Consider the following 6,427-nt stretch of genomic DNA (forward strand, 5'->3'; position numbering starts at 1 on the left):
GCTCACCAGTTTACACTAAGCTCATAAAGCTCATTAAGAGGTAAGCTGGTCTAGTGAAAATACTACTTTTCATATATTTTCCAACTTAACAGCTTGACACAAATCTCCAAGGGGTTTACATAAGCTTTAAGTAGGTTGAATAAATAAAACCTTGAATCAATTTAATTTAACAAGTATTTATTGAATATCCACATGTAGGGCAGAATCAGATTAGTAACTAAGTGCCTTGGAATTTTGAAATTTCTCCTCTTGGTTAACAGAATTGGGTAGTGGGAATAAGGCTTTCTTGTGGGTGTTTGTAATAAGAGTTTTTTTCTGGTTCTTTCGTAGCTCTCTGTCCCCCTGACTGCATTGCATTCTTCCTGGTGAGGGAGAAACTTGAGCAGGAGCCTAGATGAGGGATGCTTTGGGCCCAAACTCTGGCAGTGAGAGTGGGGAGTGGACTGCAGGGGCACAGCTGGGTTTAAGGCTTACTTCTCAGGAAGGGAGAGTAGCTCTTCTCACTTAGCTCTCCCTCCTTATTACCCCTGTTCGAGTGCCGGAGACCTGCTGCAAAGGTCAGTGAAGGAGAAGGAAGCCTGCCTATGTTTTCTTGTAAGTAACTTGAACAGTGACTAGCCTGGCCAGTCTTTTAGACAAGGTGAATGGAATTATGAGCCCCCTCCTTTGGTTTGTGTGAAGGGAAGGTGAGCCTCGAAGAAGCAAGAATATTAGGAAGGACCCCCTGCTCAACAATATCCTTTTTCCATATTTTACTATCAGGACACTTACCTGGGTTAAAAAGCCATTCTTAAAGAAGCTGATGACCTCTAGAAGGGTGAAGCCTATGGCTGACTCACTCTGAATAAATACTTCTACATTCTTGTTTCTCAATTACCCCTGACCTGAGTGAGGCATCCTTGAAACTCTTTGGTTCCCAGACTTTGGTAAGCACTACAGGTTATCCATGCAACAGCCAGCCTCAATTCCACTTTGGCCTCATTTGTTGTAGGTTAGAAGTGTCAGATTCTTACCCAGCCTCTTTGAAGTTAGGGGTGGGCCTGTGGCCCAGTTCTAGCTGAAAGGGAACCTCCTGGAGGTTTCTAGGAAAGATTCTCCTACTTGATAAGTAAGGGCTGCACAAAGAAATTCCCTTTTCCTTCCAACCCCTTCTTCCCTGCTTGGAATGCTGATCATGTACGGTTTGATACTTGGAACTACTGCAGCCTTTCTGCCACCATGAGGGGAGAAATCACTAACAAGCTAAGCATGGCAAAGTGGGATATGGGAAGAATCTGGTCTTTGATCACTTGGTTATCAAGCAACAGCACCAGCTCTGGAACTGCCCACTTCAAATCTTGTTCTGTGAAAAGGCTCTAACATTTGCACCGTTTTTAGTTGAGTATTTCATTACTTATTAATGGTGATAGCAAATACTTATAAGGTACTTGACGATGTACCAGGCACCCTTTTACATTTACGGACTCATTTCATTCCTACAACAGGCTCATGAAAAACTTCTTATTTTGCAAGCCAGGAAACTGAAACATAGGGAGGTTTAAGTGCCTTACCTAAGGTCACTTGTCCAGGTAATCTGGCTCCAGCATTCCCATTCTACCTTCTTTTTTTTTTTTTTTTTTTTTAAACAGTTTAGCAGTTTTCTTTTCTTTTTTTTTTATTTTTTTTTTAAATTTTTTTATTTATTTATGATAGTCATACAGAGAGAAAGAGAGAGGCAGAGACACAGGCAGAGGGAGAAGCAGGCTCCATGCACCGGGAGCCCGATGTGGGACTCGATCCCGGGTCTCCAGGATCGCGCCCTGGGCCAAAGGCAGGCGCCAAACCGCTGCGCCACCCAGGGATCCCTCATTCTACCTTCTTTTAACTGGAAATAATGTGCAGTATAACCAAAGGAGAGTTTTGCAATAGATGAGACATATTCTAGATAACAGCTTTTAAGTGGTATTGAACTGAACTGTTCAGAACTATTTAAAGAGATTTTTTTTAAAGATTTATTTATTTAGAGAGAGGGTACACACAAGTGGGGGAAGGGACAGAGGAAGAGAATCCTCAAGTGGACTCCCCACTGAGTGAGGAGCTGACTCGGAGCTTGATCCCATCACCCATGAGATCATGACCTGAGCTGAAACCAAGAATTAGACACTTAACAGACTGAGCCACCCAGTGTGCCCCTTAAAGAGCTTTTATTTTATTTTTTTATTTTTTATGACAGACATAGAGGGGGAGTGGGAGGCAGAGACACAGGCAGAGGGAGAAGCAGGCTCCACACAGGGAGCCGGATGTGGACTCGATCCTGGGTCTCCAGGATCACACCCCGGGCGGAAGGCAGGCGCTAAACCACTAAGCCACCTAGGCTGCCCCTTAAAGAGCTTTTAAATGGTGCTTTACCTTGAGCCCAAAGCATGGCAGTTAAGATCAGTGGTCTCATTCTGGGGTAGGCTTTGTCCATTTTTTCAGCTGCTGACATCCTGTCTTCTTGTTTGGTCACTGACCACCTACGCCCATGTCAATGTCCACTCGTTCCTCAGGAGTGCACTGGACTAGAGAACTCAGCCTGTTCTGTGTTCTTCCATCTCAACTGACAGAACCACCAGCCACCCAGTCTCCCTTGTATTGAGCAACTCCAAAATCACACTCTATTTCTGCCTCTCCCTCAGGCTCCACATCCAGTGTGGTTTTTTAAAAGATTTTATTTATTTATTCATGAGAGATATATAGAGAGAGACAGAGACATAGGCAGAGGGAGAAGCAGGCTCCCCACAAGGAACCGGATGTGGGACTCGATCCCGCATCCCGGGATCATGCCCTGAGCCACCCAGGGGCCCCTCCACATCTGGTGTTTACCACATATTCTCTCTTCTCTTTCAGAAATGCTTCTCAAAGTCAGCCTTTCCCACTGCCACCTCCTATTTGGTCTCCTAATCTGTTTTTCCTTACTTCTAAGTTACTCCCTCCACACCACCTCCTGTTACCTTAAAACCACAATACGCATGGACACACGCGCACATACACACACATACACACACACATGGAGCACCTGGCTGGCTCAGTCGGTGGAGCATGTGACTCTTGATCCCAAGCCCCACGTTGGGTGTAGAGATTACTTAAAAATAAAATCTTGGGATGCCTGGGTGGCTCAGCTGGTTAAGTATCCAACTCTTGATTTCGGCCTGGGTCATGTTCTCAGGGACATGGGATTGAGCCCTGCGTTGGGCTCCATACTGGGCATGGAACCTGCTTAAGATTCTCTCTCTTCTCCATCTGCCCCTCCCCACCACCTGCTCATGTCTATGTACCCTCTCTAAATCAATCACTCGCTCAATCAATCAATCAAATCTTTTTTTAAAAAGATAAAAGCACAACACACAATTCATCATGCACTACACCTCTGTGCGCTCCCCTCCATTGGCTACAGGGGTGATTACCCATTACGTGTAGTATAACAAGGCTCCTTGTGTTCTGGCCCTAAACCATCTCTGTCCATCTACCTTTCCTCCCACAAAATCTGGGCTGCAGCTACACATCTCTCTTTACTATTTCTCGAATGTGCCAGGCACTCTCATCAAGCATGCTATTCCCTCTGCTCATAAATACCCTTCTCTTTCTTCACCTGGCAAGTTTCCACTTATCTCTCAAGACTCAGCTCAAACATCACCTCCACTACAGTCTTCCCAGAGTTTCCCAGGAGAGGATTATTCCTCCCAGATTTTTGGCATGGCTGTTGATTTATACCATTAGCAAGACACTTGCATATAACGTATCAGTTTATATATTCCACCACTGGACTGATGTGCTAGAGAGAAATGTTATTCTGATTCCCCCATACTTAATACCGGGCCCGACACATAGTAGATACACAATAAATGATCATGTGTGAACTTTAAAGCCTGCTTGTTACAGTTCATTCCTTTCAGCAAAGGACAGTAATGTGATCGGCTGTACATGCAACAGCTTCTATATCATGAAGAGAAAACCCAGTCAATTCCCCCACTTACATGCCTTTTTTAGGAGAATGGGATCCAATCCAGGTATACAACGTTGAAGTATACATGCTTTTGTTTTAACTAAGACCATGTGTTTGGATAAGCATTCTGATTTTGTTTATTTCTCTCCTTAAAATTGAGGTAGTGCACTCTGCCTGGAGAGAGGGTGAGATAAGAGAATTTGTCTTTGTGTTCTTATAATTTTGGTTAATTTTCTTTTTTTTCTTTTAATTTTTTTATTTATTTATGATAGTCACAGAGAGAGAGAGAGGCAGAGACACAGGCAGAGGGAGAAGCAGGCTCCATGCGCCAGGAGCCCGATGTGGGATTCGATCCCGGGTCTCTAGGATCGCGCCCTGGGCCAAAGGCAGGCGCCAAACCGCTGCGCCACCCAGGGATCCCAATTTTGGTTAATTTTAAAGCTAACTTTTAGAGTACTTCTACAATCCACAATCAGCCTCAGAATCTAAGTTATCTGTCCCTAAATTATGATGTTGATTAGCAAGAGTCAAAACTGAAATCGAGAGCTCCAGCCTTCAGATTCAATATTTTCTCCACCACACTATAACTACTGCCAGCAGGATATGTCCCTATAGAAATTATGCATCCAATATCACATTCACCTAGATGTTAAGGAGGGGGAGGTCCAACTTAAAAAAAAAAGATTTTATTTTTAAGTAAACCCTACACCCAACATAGGACTCAAACTCACAACCCCAAGATCAAGAGTTATACACTCTACCGACTAAGCCAGCGAGGCACCCCAAGGGAGTGGTGTCCCATTTTGAGTTTGAATCTCATTGTATATAATGCAATTTATAATTTCTTTTTAAAAATGTTTTATTTATTTATTCATGAGAGACACAGAGAGAGGTAGAGACACAGGCAGAGGGATAAGCAGGCTTTCCACGGGGAGCCTGATGTGGGACTCGATCCCAGGACCCCGGGATCACAACCTGAGCCAAAGGCAGACACTCAACTTATAATTTCTTTAGTAATATTTGTTTTTCATCTTTTCTCAATGGAAAATATCCTTTTATATTTAAATAATAGAAAATAAGGACACATAAGACTTGCTAAAGACTAAACTCTGTCTCAATTATTATATTAAAATACTGTCTTTATTAAGGGCCAACAAAATAACCTATGCAACTTTTGTTTTCATCTTTTTGTATGGACAATTTGTCTTCCCAGCAATACTGAAAAGTGCCTAGAAGATTAGCACTTCATCTTGCATTTCTTTTTATCTGTTAGTGTCATTTATTTTTTGCCACCTGTGGCTAGAGCTCATGCCTATTTTTTTTTTCTCACCAAGTCCTAATTACAGTGCATTAAAGGATAAGAAAAATACAGTTCAGAGAATTGAAGGACTTGCCCAACCTTGTCCTGCACCTCTCCATCCTTGTTTTTTTTTACTGTGACAACTCCTGCTGGGCTGTTCATTGAAGAGGTGATCAGTAAGCATCTGTTACTTGTAATGTCTTGTAGACTTCTAAATCCTAAGGTTTTCAGCCTTTCTTTTCTGAGATGAAAGGAAGCCCAGAGGCAGTTAGACAAAAATGATAAAAATTAGGAATGGTGGTGGGCTCTTCCATAGTTCTGGCCTGTGCTACCACCATCCGTCTTGCACTTCTCTCCTCTCCTCCCAGCACCACCTCAACTCCTCAGGCCCTGAGACGCACCTTCCGCCCCAGCATGCCCTCTGCCATCTGTGGCGTGGCTCCTGTAGGAAATGGGAGGCTGGTGGGATTGGCAGAGACTTGACCTGTTCTTGCAGGCACTGAAAGCCACTCACTTGCACCACGGGAGGAAAACCTTTCCAGCTACCACCACCTTACACACTGATGGGACTTTTAAGGCAGGGGTATGCATGATAAGCTTTTAAAAAACAGAAGTGAAGACAACTGAAAGGAAAATGTGGAAGGAAGAGAATTTGGAGCTAGTGTATATGTTTATTAAATGAGGGAGAGAAGGAAGAAGGAGAGGATTCCAAGGGACAGGACAGATGTTCCATTAGCCAGCAAATCGATGTCATAGGTTAACATTTAATGAAAGTGGACATGGTGCGAAATTGATCAGCCTTGGCCGGTGACCCCTAAGAAGTCACAAAGGTGTTCACGCTGGGCTGGCCACGTCCAGTGGCACACGGGCCCAGAGCTGCCGCCACACCTTGCCTTTTTGAGTGCCCCAGGGTAGAGAGGAACGAGGGGGCACTGTATTTTTTTTGCAGAGAACAAGGAGCTTCCAAAGATATCCTTTCCCACCTGCCCCTGCCTTCCAGGCAGGCCTTCTCATACTCCAGTCAGGTTCTACATCCTAATCTTCTTCACATCACCTTCAATCAACATCAGCAACAATCTTTCTTCTTTTTTTCTTTCTTTTTTTCTTTCTTTCTTTCTTTCTTTCTTTCTTTCTTTCTTTCTTTCTTTCTTACTTTCTTTCTT

This window comes from Vulpes vulpes, chromosome 8, assembly GCF_048418805.1.
Source record: "Vulpes vulpes isolate BD-2025 chromosome 8, VulVul3, whole genome shotgun sequence".
Lineage (NCBI taxonomy): Eukaryota > Metazoa > Chordata > Mammalia > Carnivora > Canidae > Vulpes > Vulpes vulpes.